This window comes from Mytilus californianus, unplaced genomic scaffold (assembly GCF_021869535.1).
Source record: "Mytilus californianus isolate M0D057914Y unplaced genomic scaffold, xbMytCali1.0.p SCAF_7, whole genome shotgun sequence".
Lineage (NCBI taxonomy): Eukaryota > Metazoa > Mollusca > Bivalvia > Mytilida > Mytilidae > Mytilus > Mytilus californianus.
The window spans coordinates 48,278,456-48,294,948 of record NW_026262723.1 but is presented as its reverse complement, the minus strand read 5'-3'; the positions used below and the strand labels follow the sequence as shown (position 1 = coordinate 48,294,948).

At 32.4% G+C, this 16,493-nt stretch overlaps 1 protein-coding gene across 1 annotated transcript in view; it reads left to right on the top strand.

The window, feature by feature from the left end:
* The window catches only part of LOC127709705 (DNA-directed RNA polymerase III subunit RPC5-like), an 81,912-nt gene that overhangs the window by 43,223 nt on the left and 22,196 nt on the right, over positions 1 to 16,493 (top strand). The gene's annotated exons all lie outside the window — the stretch shown is intronic.

The window sequence follows — 16,493 nt, the reverse complement described above, 5'->3', positions numbered from 1 at the left end:
ATGTTGGAAATTGTATATGTGTGAGAGAATTTATCCTCCACCAAAATAAAACACTGCTTGTTAATCAGTGAATATTCTATATAATATAAATGTAATTTTGGGGATGAATGAAATTTTAGTGATAAAATTCCATCAAGGAAAACAAGTAATGAAATAAAAAATATCACTGGTAAAAGCTGAGATGTTTCTCATGTCATGATCATTATTGAAGGTGTTTGGAAGGGGTTGGTGGGTGGTAAATTGAATTCTAGCACTGTAAAACTGTCAAGTTGAACTTAGTTTGACTGCTTTGAACCAAGAAACTGATTGCACAAAGACCATGCATATGGCTAAACACACAGATTTTGGGTACATCAATCACCTAGTGGGAGGAGACTGAAATAACTGACCTTCAGTTTATATATACTAATTAATGTGTAATTATTCTATGAGACTGAAATAATTCTGCCTTTCATCACACACAGTGAATAATTGTAACATGTATCTGATTAAGAATAGATTAGTATGTCCCCTGGTGAGATTGCAGTGTAACTTCAAAGTGTCAAAAGCCAGAGAAATTAATCTCAAGATGTAGCAAGTGGTCTGTGTATGTTAATTAAATGTATCCAAGATGTCAGCATGTTTACTGGAAAGATTAATTATCAAAGTTGGCTGCAAATATTGTTTGTATAAACAATACTTATATTACATATAAGTATCCTATTTATACAATCAAAATTGTCTTTGTAGTTGTGTAATTAAATGGTGTAAATTTTTTGCTGTGTTAATTGTTGTCCCATCATGTAACCATACTTTTTTTATTGGTGGTGTTTTATCTGTTATTGTCTCCTGGTATGTAAATTTGCATATAATTTTCTGTTTGTATGGTAATGAAACAAATTCTCATAGATCCAATGTTTTCTTACTTCTGATGTAACTCTCTTGCTAGCCAGACTCCAATATAATATCACAACCCACAAAGTCCCCAATGGTGAGTTTTAAGTCAAAAGTAAATTGTAAAAAAGTCAAAATTTTATAAACTCACCATCAGTGAAATTGAGCATTGTGAATCTAAACCAACTCCCTAATAATGAAATGTCAGCTTAAGTGATAAAAGGGGTATCTGTGTGAAAACCAAAACATAGTCCCAATAAATCATACTGGCTCAAAGCAGACAGAATTTTGAATGAATAATATTTATTTATACAATAAATTCAATAACAAAATATTTTGGCCCTTGAGAAACACTCAGCATAATTAAGAATTTAGGAGTTCCTGCCGAGCAAGTCAAATTGCAACCTGTAGTGTGAGGAAGAACCTGCCTGCCCGACAATACACCAGCCGGGAATGTGAAGCGAGGGTTCTCCACTAAGGGGATGAGACTAGGCGTCTCATCTGCAGCCGGGGTGTGCAAGGTCTGCATGGGGGATAGCCCATGTGGTGCTATTACAAGTAGTAAGTAGCAGGGTCTATCAATCTGGCGCTGGAATAAATTTGATAAAAGTCCCCGAAATGCTTGGGGATGAATGAAATTTTAGTGATAAAATTCCATCAAGGTCCAAAAACTCAGATGGTTACAGATGAGTGCCCCCAAGGATTTTGGATAATTATACCTTCAATAATGTCATGAGAATTAAAAAAAAATAAAAAAATAATAATAATTGAAAATAAACAAAAAGATAATATACATGTTCGCGACAAGACATACTCATCACAGTATTATAGGGTAAATAAGATGCCATAAAATGATATTCAATATTCAAAGTTCTAACATGAGAATGCTATAAAAGATATTCAGTAATTCAATGTGTGATTACTATAAAAAGATATTCATTAATTCCATGATAAGATTACTATAAAAATATATTCAGTAATTCCATGATAAGATTACTATAAAAAAAAAAATATATTCAGTAGTTAAATGATGAGATTACTATAAAAAAATATTCAGCAATTCAATGATGAGAATGCTATAAAAAGATATTCAGTAATTCAATGAGAAAGCTATAAAAAGATATTCAGTAATTCAATGATGAGAATGCTATAAAAAGATATTCAGTAATTCAATGAGAAAGCTATAAAAAGATATTCAGTAATTCAATGATGAGAATGCTATAAAAAGATATTCAGTAATTCAATGAGAAAGCTATAAAAAGATATTCAGTAATTAATAGAAATTCAGTAATTCAATGATGACAATGCTATAATCAAAGTACTGACGTACTGAACATCGGATGACCACAAGTTCTTGAGGATGGTCAAAAGCACTTGTCTCAGAAAAAAAAAACATATCTCTTTACCTGAAACTGAGGTTAATGTACAGAGATATATTTTTTTCTAGACAAGTGCGTGCGAGTATGATGAATAAATGACAGGAAATTCAACTTCACCGTAATAACTATTATATTGTAGTGATACAAATCAGTATACACTGATTTGTTGTTATATATTATATTAAAATAACAGTTACATATATATATGATTTGCATCCGTTTGTATATCATTCTATTCTATTCTACTGTTCTAATAATAGTGCAATGCAAGTGCATGGTGGACACTTTTCTGTAAAAATTCGATTTTTCTAAGATTGGATACGAGTAGGCATTCATATTTTCCCGCAAAAACAATTACAGAGTTACCGGTCCTGTCGCAAAACGTTCTTTGAGATATTCTTCCGCATGCTTTAACACAATTTTTCGGTACGTGTGCATTGATATTATCAATGATTTTTTACTTATATATATATATCTAACTACAAAACATTTTCACATTATTAATTTATGTTGTAAACAAAAATATTTTTATCAGTATTCATTGAAGAGATGTATTTATATCAAATGACAAGGAATGTTATTTTGCACTCGTTTATGTGCGCATATTTATCATGTTTATAGATCGGTTACAAACCCAAAACTAATTTACATAATGGAAATCTAGGCGATAGCAATACATCGGAGTGACCTCAAGGTCATCGCGATGTAAAAATGATATTCTATATCAAAGTTTTTGAAGTAAGCGCTACACTAGATTGATTTATATAGATTTTGAACATCATGAGAGATGCATTCAGTATTGTAATTCAGAGAGCGAGAAACTGCCTGTATGGCAATATGCCAGTTTGGGAATGTGGAGCAAGGGGTCTCCAAGAGGGGATGAGACTGGTGTCTCATCTGTAGCTGTTAGTGTGCTAGTAGATTAGCCAAGGTCTATAATAACTGGTACTGAAATACAGGCATGTTAATGCTATAAAACTGTATTTAGTATTCAAATATGATAAATTTTCCTACAAAGATTTTTGAAGAAAATGTCACTGTTCAATTAAATGCAGTTAATAAATAATTCTTTGAAATGCCTGAAGCTCTCATCATTGAATACATGTTATTTGCAGTAATATATTTAATAATTCTTTCGTTGTGTTTGTCTAAAGTTCAAAGTACACAGCTATAAACAACTGTTAGATTCTGGGGTGGTATTGACTGTTCGTATGTACTGCTGTCTCCAATGTGAAACTTGGGTGTGTAATATAAAACGTTTGAAATGCATGTATACTCTACAGTATACATCACTGTATTCCCAAATATAAATATCTTTAACATATTAAGTTTCACCAGTAAATTCTCCACTGTGAATAGAGCAATAATACCTATGTACACACTGTCTCTGCTATTGAAAAAGTGGTAAAAACACCTGTCTAAAACATAATACAATCTCTATAATATCTTTGAACTAATAGGTAAACTGCAGGGTTCCTGGTTCATGTGGTTCGCCATTTTTTAAATGCAAAGTAGTCTATTAAAAAGTGTATGTTGTCAGATTCTAAGGATTCAAGTATGCTTGAAGTAACAACGTCCCAAGGAAGTTTACTATTTGTTTGTAATCAAATACTTCTGGACTCGTTCGGCACTGATGAGGCTGTAGTGCTGTCTTGTAGTCAATATGCTTAATTAAGTGAGTATCCTACATGATCTGTTTGAATAGGAGAAATAATGTCCACACAGATATAACAAAAAAAAAATATCTGAACATACTCTTGGGTCCATGTTGAAATACAGAGGCTCTAGTATCCAAATATGGTAGTCATGTCTGTTGTAATCCTGTTTACACAATGAGAAATTCTGAACTTGATAAATGTGAGACTATAGTTGCTGATTGTGCTTTATACCACAGATGAAAGATGAAATATTGTTAGGGATTATCCAATTGGTGATACTATGATTAGCATACTGCCAATGTTGGTATGACTGAGCTCCAGTTGAACAAAAGTAAAGTTTATTATTATAAGGTCTGGAAACAATGTTCGTCCAATTGACATATAATTCCAGATGTAGCCGCGTCTTAGGTAAAATGAAGAACTTGATAGTGTCTAATCTGATTGTAAATCTGATGAACCTAATGTGCATACAGGAGGTGCAATCTGTCTCCATTCCTCAGTGTTTAGATATGCAAATAAAGAAAAGAAGAAAGGTGTCAGTAATAGGCGATATCAAATGCTACATGCTTAGTTAAACTATAAATATAAATAAATTTATATTTAAAACAAGCAAAGTTACTGTTTATCCATTTAGAATCATTTGAAATTTGATAAGGATATATCGATGTAGTCAGGTGAAATTAAAGATCTGGAGTTTAAAATTTATACTGTAAACCAGAACTCATTACCAGTAGTTAAGGGGGAAAAAATAGTTTAAAAATTTATATAAAACATTGCATTTTAAGGTTCTCAAATCGTAAGAAAAGAAATCTAAGATCTGTTTAAATTTAGTAAGTAACCTTTTATGACCTATAGAAGTTTTATATACTAAGAAAGTAGGGGATATGAAGTAAATTATTTTACCCTGTATCATAGGAAAACCCGAAGAAGTCTGAGTACCTGACAAAAATTTAAACTGACATGACTACATCCTTAGATTACACTAAATGTCATCAAGTGTCATTTCTCAAATTCAAATTAGTAATGTATTTTGAGATGCACAACGCCTGTAAAATGTATTGAAAATCTCCATATTATACACTTGATGCAAGGACTAGGAGTATTCAGCATATATAAAATATACTATTCCCATGATTCCAAGTTAAAAGAAAAAAAAAAAAATATTAAAAACTATTTAGCTCTTTAAATGTTTATGGCAGCTAGGGCCCTTAAATTTCTTATATAATATCTATATTTAGATCATGATACTGCTTAATTATTCTGCCTAGGTGGTGTATGTTATGAGGACAACAAACAAAAATCTTATAAGAGAGGGACAAATAAAAATTCAATAAAATAAAACAATTTGATTCCAATAAAGATGATGAAAAGAATCCATACTTAGTATTTTATGAGGCTGTTTTCTAAATATGCATGTAAAGATATATAAATAGGTGAAATTAGATTATTTCTTTTATATAAACCAGTTAAATCTAGTCTCTAGTTTGCCATAACACTGTTAAGTTTATAATTTTCGAAGAAATCCTCAGCAAAATACATGTACATCTGTATATAAGAAATAAAAGTTCAATACAAAATACTTGCCTAGAACAGTTGTATAGAATGTAAGGCCAGTGCATAAGCACTCAATGGTATGCTGGAAATCTCTGTATGGTCACAAATACATATGGATCTGATGATGTTAAATTCTGCTCTTTCACACAATACTCTCCGACACAGTTATCAATGTTATAAACTCCACAAGTATAATATATGCAAAGCAATGCTGCTTTAAGTAAGTCATCCAAATTCAGATATATCCAAAATATAAATGTGTACATGTACTACACAAGTTTAAAACACTGAAAATTCAGCTGTGTATAGGTTAATAGGATCCAAATAAAAACAAAACAAAGTTCATGTAAAAAGTAAATACTAGTATTTAAACCAGATACTGTATGGTAGGGTTCAGTAATGCAGCCACATTGTTAACAATGTTCAGGTTAAAAAAAAAATGTTATATCTAAGTCCATTTGTAAAGTAGAAATAATAATAAAATTTTGATTAAATTGAATTCTAGCACTGTAAAACTGTCAAGTTGAACTTAGTTTGACTGCTTTGAACCAAGAAACTGATTGCACAAAGACCATGCATATGGCTAAACACACAGATTTTGGGTACATCAATCACCTAGTGGGAGGAGACTGAAATAACTGACCTTCAGTTTATATATACTAATTAATGTGTAATTATTCTATGAGACTGAAATAATTCTGCCTTTCATCACACACAGTGAATAATTGTAACATGTATCTGATTAAGAATAGATTAGTATGTCCCCTGGTGAGATTGCAGTGTAACTTCAAAGTGTCAAAAGCCAGAGAAATTAATCTCAAGATGTAGCAAGTGGTCTGTGTATGTTAATTAAATGTATCCAAGATGTCAGCATGTTTACTGGAAAGATTAATTATCAAAGTTGGCTGCAAATATTGTTTGTATAAACAATACTTATATTACATATAAGTATCCTATTACTGTTGCAATAATATTACAACACATTTAACTCATAATGTAGGAGCTTTAATGAAATAATTTCTATACTGGCCTGCAGATTATTTATTCAAGTCTATTTTTGCAATGTTTTATTTATGCAATCTGCAGAGTTTTGCCATTGATACATATAGTTATACAGTATGGCTTTATTGTGTAATAAATTTAAATTTTGTAATTTCGGTTTTGACTAATTTCAGTATTTACAAAATTTAGTGGAGTTATTTTTTAACAATTTTGACATAGTTTTTTATATGTTGGAAATTGTATATGTGTGAGAGAATTTATCCTCCACCAAAATAAAACACTGCTTGTTAATCAGTGAATATTCTATATAATATAAATGTAATTTCATGGTAAGTATATTTAACCAAATTCATATAAAATGGTTATTTTTGAAATCTCAAGAAGAGATTTTATATGAATTTATAGGGTTAAATATACTTACCACAATCCACCACCACCCCTAGTATAAATTCAGTTTTTTGTTTCACACAATTGTAATTATTCAATTAAACGACAAATTAAAACTGAAGATATGGTTTATTCCCGATTGTCCCACTTTTTAAAATTTTAGAGTTCTGATTGTCCCACATGAAAAGTTCTGATTGTCCCACATTATTTTATGAAGTAAAATGTTCTTAGATAAACAATGTAACTGTTGTTTGTTTTGCTAAATAAACAAGAATTAATTTATTGCACATTTAATATTAATTTTATAGAAGTATAAAAAAAATGTTTTTTAAATCATTAGATTAATGCACTTTTGATTAAAAAAATTTTATTTCTGATTTATGAAATATATCTACAATGTAACGTTATTTATAAAACAAATTTCAATACCGTAATTTTAATTACATTTTCTCTATAAAGTTTTTGAATAAATAATGCATGCAATTTAAAAAAAAAAGGTATAAACTCATTTACATTCTACACTTTACACGAACTTGTTGATGGAGAGATTTTTCCAGAAGTCTTTACAATTTTACTAGGGAAGTCAGAGGACATGAATACAACATTCTCTGCACTATTGAAGACTGCTAACACCCAACGTCAGATTCACCTGAACCCAACAACTTCCTTTTTTTGATAACGAAGCTGTTGTCTAGAATTCTGCCAGATCAGCCTTTCTAAGAATCAATATCAAAGGTTGTTTTTCCAATATTCCCAGTGTCTTTGCCATAAAGTGCAGTCAACAGGACTCATCACCAACTATAAAGAAGAACCAGACTTCCATAAAAAAAAAGATGTGGTATAATTGCCAATGAGACAACTCTCCAAAAAAGACTAAATGACACAGAAATTAACAACTATAGGTCACAATACGGCCTTAAACAATGAGCAAAGCCCATACAGCAGAGTCAGCTTTAAAGGTCCCATATGAAAAATGTAAAAAAATTCAAACTAGAAAAACTAACCACCTAATTTATGTACAAAATAATGAACGAAAAACAAATGTGTTACACAGTAACAAACAACAACCACTGAATTATAGGCTCCTGACTTGGGACAGACACATACAGAACATGGCGGGGTTAAACTTATTTGAAGGCGCCAATCCTCCCACTAACCTGGGACAGTGTTGTAACAGTACAGCATAAGAATAAACTAAAAAAAATAAGTTGAAAAAGGCTTATCTCATCAGATGGGTACAGACAGAAATACATCTAACAAATCACAGAGTGGACATGGACGTGGACGGCTACTTATACATCCCCACAACAAAGACACTAAGTACAGATCTTAGAGTACTCGCAGTTACTGACAGCTAGTTCAAAGCCAATAAAAACTAATTAAAAAAATCATGCATCTAAGACTAAAATTATATGATTTCATATTACATTCCATGTTTGATGATACTTCAATTGTACCTACTACATGTATGTGCAAAATATAATATGTAAGTATTATTATTTGTTCATGGTTTTTTTCATATTTTATAAGTTACAGTGATTAGTAACCTGTAATTAACTGATACAGACTATAAAAACAAATTAATCACTATCAAAACAATTCCAAATTGTCCCACATTTAAACTTCCCAATTGTCCCACAAACATATTCCCAATTGTCCCACAAAATTTCATTACTTTTTATACGACCGCAAAAAAAATTTTGTGGTCGTATATTGGTATGTCGTCGGCGTCGTCCGAAGACACATTGGTTTTCGCACTCTATCTTTGGTTTAAGTGTACGGATCTCTATGAAGTTTTACCACAAGGTTCAATACCACAAAAGGAAGGTTGGGATTGATTTTGGGGGTTATGATACCAACAGTAAAGGAATTAGGGGCCAAAAAGGGGCCAAAAATAAGCATTTTTGTAACTTCCAGACATAACTTGTGTGTTAGTGTATGGATCTCTCTGACATTGTACCACAAGGTTCCATATCACAAAAGGAATGCTGGGATTGATTTTGGGGGTAATTGCCGAAACATTTAGGAATTGGGGGCCAAAAAGGGGCCAAAAATTAGCATTTTTTTAGTTTCTAGACAATAACTTGTGTTCAAGTGTATGGATCTCTCTGAAATTGTACTGCAAGGTACCATACCACAAAGGGAAGGCTGGGATTGATGATGGGGGTAATTGCCTCAATATTTTAGGAATTAGGGGCAAAAAACAAGCATTTTTCTAGTTTCAGGACAATAACTTGTGTGTAAGTGTATGGATCTTTCTGAAATTGTACTACAAGGTTCCATATCACAAAGGGGAAGCTGAGTTTGAGTTTGGGGGTGATTGCCCTAAACGTTTAGGAATTTGGGGCCAAAAAGGGGCCAAAAAACACATTTTTCTAGTTTCCAGACAATAACTTGTGTTCAAGTGTATGGATCTCTCTGAAATTGTACTGCAAGGTACCATACCACAAAGGGAAGGCTGGGATTGAGTTGGGGGGTGATGAATCATAAGGGGGTTCAAAAAATTTGGGGGGAGGGGGTTTCCTTCTTTTTCTTTTTTTCCTTTTTTTTACTTTAAAATTTTCCATTTTAAGTTGATTATTTCTGATTTATATTTAGAAGCAAATAATAATGATATGGTAAGAGATACACACCAAACAGGATGTGTAAATTATTATATAATAAGTATTGTGTTATAGCAAGAAATTTTCAATTGCACAGTATTGCACAATAGCAAGAAATCTTCAATTGCACAGTATTGCGCAATAGCAAGAAATCTTCAATTGTACAGTATTGCGCAATAGCAAGAAATATTTCATTGCACAGTATTGTACAAAAGAAGATACTTCATATAAATTGCTTATTTCTTGACCAATTTAAATGGGGTTTTATTCTTGAATTCTTGGGGTTCTTTAATATGCTGAATCTAACCATGTATTTAGTTTTTATACGACCGCAAAAAAATTTTTGTGGTCGTATATTGGTATGACATTGGCGTCGTCGTCTGGCGTCGTCCGAAGACACATTGGTTTTCGCACTCTAACTTTAGTTTAAGTGAATGGATCTCTATGAAGTTTTACCACAAGGTTCAATACCACAAAAGGAAGATTGGGATTGATTTTGGGGGTTATGGTACCAACAGTAAAGGAATTAGGGGCCAAAAAGGGGCCAAAAATAAGCATTTTTGTAACTTCCAGACATAACTTCTGTGTTAGTGTATGGATCTCTCTGACATTGTACCACAAGGTTCCATATCACAAAAGGAATGCTGGGATTGATTTTGGGGCTAATTGCCTCAAAATTTTAGGAATAAGGGGCCAAAAAAGGGGCAAAAAACAAGCATTTTTCTAGTTCCATGACAATAACTTGTGTGCAAGTGTATGGATCTTTCTGAAATTCTACTACAAGGTTCCATATCACAAAGGGAAAGCTGGAATTGAGTTTGGGGGTAATTGCCGAAACGTTTAGGAATTGGGGGCCAAAAAGGGGCCAAAAATAAGCATTTTTCTAGTTTCCAGACAATAACTTGTGTTCAAGTGTATGGATCTCTCTGAAATTGTACTGCAAGGTACCATACCACATAGGGAAGGCTGGGATTGATGATGGGGGTAATTGCCTCAATATTTTAGGAATTAGGGGCAAAAAAGGGGCAAAAAACAAGCATTTTTCTAGTTTCAGGACAATAACTTGTGTGTAAGTGTATGGATCTTTCTAAAATTGTACTTCAAGGTTCCATATCACAAAGGGAAAGCTGGGTTTGAGTTTGGGAGTAATTGCCCTAAACGTTTAGGAATTTGGGGCCAAAAAGGGGCCAAAAAACACATTTTTCTAGTTTCCAGACAATAACTTGTATTCAAGTGTATGGATCTCTCTGAAATTGTACTGCAAGGTACCATACCACAAAGGGAAGGCTGGGATTGAGTTGGGGGTGATGAATCATAAGGGGGTTCAAAAAATTTGGGGGGGGGGGGGATTTTTTTTTTTTTCCTTTTTTTTCTTTTTTTCCTTTTTTGCAATTGCAAGAAATTTTCAATTGCACAGTATTGCACAATAGCAAGAAATCTTCAATTGCACAGTATTGTGCAATACCAAGAAATCTTCAATTAAACAGTATTGCGCAATAGCAAGAAATATCCAATAGCACAATATTGCACAATAGCAAGAAATTGCCAATTGTACAGTATTGCGCAATAGCAAGAAATATTTAATTGCACAGTATTGTGCAAAAGAAGATACTTCGTATAAATTGCTTATTTCTTGACCAATTTCAATGGGGTTTTATTCTTGAATTCTTGGGGTTCTTTAATATGCTGAATCTTTAACCGTGTATTTAGATTTGGATTTTGGGCCCCGTTTTTAAATTGGTCCACATTGAGGTCCAAAGGGTCCAAAATTAAACTTTGTTTGATTTCATCAAAAATTGAATTATTGGGGTTCTTTGAAATGCCGAATCTAACCGTGTATTTAGATTCTTAATTTTTGGTTCGGTTTTCAAATTGGTCTACATTAAGGTCCAAAGGATCCAAAATTAAACTTAGTTTGATTTTAACAAAAATTGAATTCTTAGGGTTATTTGGTATGCTGAATCTAAACATGTATTTAGAATTTTGATTATGGGCCCAGTTTTCAAGTTGGTCCAAATCGGGGTCCAAAATTAAACTTTGTTTGATTTCAACAAAAATTGAATATATGGGGTTCTTTGATATGCTGAATCTAACCATGTATTTAGAATTTTGATTTTTGGGCCCCGCTATCAACTTTGTCCACATTGAGGTCAAAAGGGTCCAAAATTAAACTTTGTTTGATTTCATCAAAAATTGTATTCTTGGGGTTCTTTGATATGCTGAATCTAACCATGTATTTAGATTTTGGATATTGGACCATAATAGGTGAATGTCCAATTTAAAATTTTTAAGTTCTTAGACCACATTCATTCTGTGTCAGAAACCTATGCTGTGTCAAATATTTAATCACAATCCAAATGCAAAGCTGTATCAAGCTTGAATGTTGTGTCCATACTTGCCCCAACTGTTCAGGGTTCGACCTCTGCGGTCGTATCAAGCTGCGACCTGTGGAGCATTTTATTTACCTGTAATTTCAAAAAGTGGGACAATCGGGAAGACACCGAAGATATTGTGTGTTACACAGGTAAATTATGACGTAGGTGAGTACATCTTATGGATGTAATTTTTAATCACCTAGTTAATTGCGATGAGAACATGTTCTGAAAGCAAACATATTCTATATAATATAAATGTAATTTCATGGTAAGTATATTTAACCCTATAAATTCATATAAAATCTCTTCTTGAGATTTCAAAAATAATCATTTTCGACACAGCCCATATTACAGCATTCACATAGATACATATTTCTAGGAATATTTTTATATCGACCTAATTCCAAGTTCAATTTCAAAGTACCACTTCTCAATTTTGTAAGTAAATTACTATTAATAAAAAAATCCAAATAATTCTCAATTAAAAAGTCTGTTTTGAGGTGTTTATAAATACACAGTTTTTCACAATCATTTAATGATGCATACCAAGTCTGTAAATACTGGTCCTTTATATGTTAGTAAAAACAGTTGTAATAATATGTTAAATCACATAGTATTCTTCATTTAAATGAATTGCATTCCTGTCTAAAAATTTGCAGATTTGATATAAAATCTAGACTGATTGTGTTCTGCTATTTACAATCCAATATGATGGTAAACACCTTGGGTTTTAATGTATTAACCAGAGAATAATTATTAATACAAACCAAATAATCAAAGTTTAACTTAACAAAGATTTTGATGTATTGACCAGAGATTTATACAACCCCAGCAATCAAAGTACAGCTTAACAAGTTGATACAACCCCAGCAATCAAGGGCAGCTTAACAAAGGTTTTGATATATTGACCAGACATTAATACAACCCCAGCATAATAATGACATATAAAAAATACACTGGTTCAAATAAAATGTCATTTGCTCCACATGAATTTCAACCTTTTCTCAGGAAATTATTATTATGCCCGAAAAATCCATCATTGCTTTCGTCCATAGCACCTCAATACACATAGGGTTCACCTAACGATTGAAATGTAAGTACGCCAAAAATTTACCCTTGAACTGAGGACAGTTTACAACTTGCACTTTCAAATATTCAAGCTAGGTTATCATAACCATTAATTCAAACATTTGTCTAGATACACTAACTTTTTTCAAATAAATGCCACGAATACTGGAAGAAATAACCTATTTTTACTATTAGAACTATAGTTGTAGACCATGAGCAAAGGAAGTTAATTGTGGTCAGAACTCTATTTATAAACCAACTTTTTTTCTTGTCTAATACAAATGCATACAAAAAAAGAAAAATGTGTATTGAAGAAGTTCACCAACGAATTTGCCGTCTGAAGAGTATTAAAAGAGTTACAACATATAACTAATGACACCACCCATGTACACAAATATCTTATCAGTAGAAGGCAATAAGAAAAGTTACCCTGGCAATGTTCATTTTATAAAGTTAAATAATTTCTTATTTGTTGAAATATCTTTATGAAATGAAATTTAGCATGATGAACTAAGTTTGTAGATTTAAACACATTGTCAATTTAAAACATTTTTAAAGAGAAATGAATTATAATAAGAGAAATATCATAAAAAAAATTTAATGTTAAAAATTCCATTAAAAAAAGAAATCTTTTTTCAGCATAACTCTCTCATGTAAAATTCAACAAATGTATTACAAAGAAAATAATTTTTCAAAATCTTCTCAATTTCTTTCAACTTAAGCAAATATGATCTTTTTAAGACAACACCCTGTTAAATTATTTGTTTCTTTTTGTATGTATAGTAGCAAAAACTAGATGGGTTTTTGTTTTCAATAAAGAATACAAATTATACATTTAAAGTGGAAAAGGAATACATATTTATATTCAAGGTTCAATATGAAAAGTAAGAACTATTGTCGTGCATGTCTGTGATTTTTATACGACCGCAAAAATTTCAAAATTTTTTGGTCGTATATTGGTATCACATTGTCGTCGTCGTCAGCGTCGTCTGAAGACAGATGGTTTCCGGATAATAACTTTAGTATAAGTAAAAAGAAATCAATAAAATTTTAACACAAGGTTTATAACCACTAAAGGAAGGTTGGGATTGATTTTGGGGGTTATGGTCCCAACTGTTTAGGAATTAGGGGCCAAAAAAGGGGCCCAAATAAGCATTTTTGTAGTTTCCAGACAATAACTTGTGTTTAAAGTGTATGAATCTCTCTGAAATTATATCACAAGTTTCCATACAACAAAGGGATGGTTAGGATTGACTATGGGGGGTTATGGCTCAAACCATTTCGGAATTAGGAATTAGAGGCAAAAAAGGGGGGGGAAAACAAGTTTTTTTCTGGTTAAAGGACAATTAAGACAATTTAAAGCAGTCTAAGGGAGGTAATCCAATCCCAATTTAAAACAACAATGTTTGATTACCTCCCTTACACTGCTTGTAAATTATGTATTAAGAAATGAGGATTGTCTTGAGGTGATTAGCTGTCAATTTATTTTTAAAAGTTACTATTAATTAATATTAATTTTAGCCACGACTATGCATGTCATTTTATATTTTAAGACTTGTATGATGTATTTAAAAGGGTAATTATGGTTGCAAATTTTATTAAAATTTGAATTGAGATTATGACTATATCTTGAGGGAATGATTTTTTTTTTTTGGAATAAGGGAATGGGGGAGGTGAAAAAAAATTGGTTGGGTGGGGGGGGGGGGGGGGTTAAATAAGAATTTGGGGGGACTATTTTTTCTTATTTCAGATTTCAGAAATTAACAAGAAAATTTTCTTTAAATATTTTTTTGGGGGGGGGGGTTAATATTCAACAGGATAGTGTATTGCACAAAAGCAAAAAAATGGGGTCAATTTTATTTGGGGGGGGGGGGGGGGGGGGGAGGGGGTCAATTTGCAACAGCATAGTGTATTGCACAAAAGCAAAAAATTGAATATAAATTCAAATCATATAACCAATTTTTAAGTTCTTTGACTACAGTTATTCTGTGTCAGAAACCTATTATGTGTCAAATATTTAATTACAATCCAAATTCAAACCTGTATCAAGCCTGAATATTGTGTCCATTTTGGCCCCAACTTTTCAGGGTTGGACATCTGCGGTCGTATCCAGCTGCGCTCAGCGAAGCAATTTATTTTCAATTAAAGTAAACAATGTCCTTTTCAAATTTCGTTCTGAAAATAAATTCAAAATTAAATTCAATTTCATTTAAGTGTAAGTAAATATATGCTTTGATAGACTGACTTATCCCAAACAAAACGTGGGATCAACCAATATGGAAATGATGGCTGTTTAATTTGAGAAAAAAAATAATTCTGTAAAGGATTGCCCGGCTTATACTGCAAGCAGTGTGCCTACAACTGTGGTCACTATATACTTAGTAAATCTAGAACATGTATCAAATGTAACTTGAAGGCATATTACATAATAGGGACAATGTTTATAACGTTTAGCAGCAAACTTCTTTAAATGATTTTAAATTATTGACATCAAAAATTCAATCTTCATCATGTTAAAAAATGGTAACTCCATGGCAAACGACCCAAAAATCATGCTTCACAAAAGATTCCGCTTCGCGAGGTAGTAAAGAAATTACCTTTTTATATTGGTATGACGTTGGCGTCGTGGTCGTCCGAAGACACATTAGTTTTCGCACTATAACTTTAGTTTAAGTGAATGGATCTCTATGAAATTTTACCACAAGGTTCAATACCACAAAAGGAAGATTGGGATTGATTTTGGGGGTTATGGTACCAACAGTAAAGGAATTAGGGGCCAAAAAGGGGCCAAAAATAAGCATTTTTGTAACTTCCAGACATAACTTCTGTGTTAGTGTATGGATCTCTCTGACATTGTACCACAAGGTTCCATATCACAAAAGGAATGCTGGGATTGATTTTGGGGGTAATTGCCTCAAAATTTTAGGAATGAGGGGCCAAAAAAGGGGCAAAAAACATGCATTTTTCTAGTTTCATGACAATAACTTGTGTGTAAGTGTATGGATCTTTCTGAAATTGTACTACAAGGTTCCATATCACAAAAGGAAAGCTGATATTGAGTTTGGGGGTAATTGCCGAAACGTTTAGGAATTGGGGGCCAAAAAGGGGCCAAAAATAAGCATTTTTCTAGTTTCCAGACAATAACTTGTGTTTAAGTGTATGGATCTCTCTGAAATTGTACTGCAAGGTACCATACCACAAAGGGAAGGCTGGGATTGATGATGGGGGTAATTGCCTCAATATTTTAAGAATTAGGGGCCAAAAAGGGGCAAAAAACAAGCATTTTTCTAGTTTCAGGACAATAACTTGTGTGTAAGTGTATGGATCTTTCTGAAATTGTACTACAAGGTTCCATATCACAAAGGGAAAGCTGGGTTTGAATTTGGGGGTAATTGCCCTAAATGTTTAGGAATTTGGGGCCAAAAAGGGGCCAAAAAACATATTTTTCTAGTTTCCAGACAATAACTTGTGTTCAAGTGTATGGATCTCTCTGAAATTGTACTGCAAGGTACCATACCACAAAGGGAAGGCTGGGATTGAGTTTGGGGGTGATGAATCATAAGGGGGTTCAAAAAATTTGGGGGGGGGGGGGGT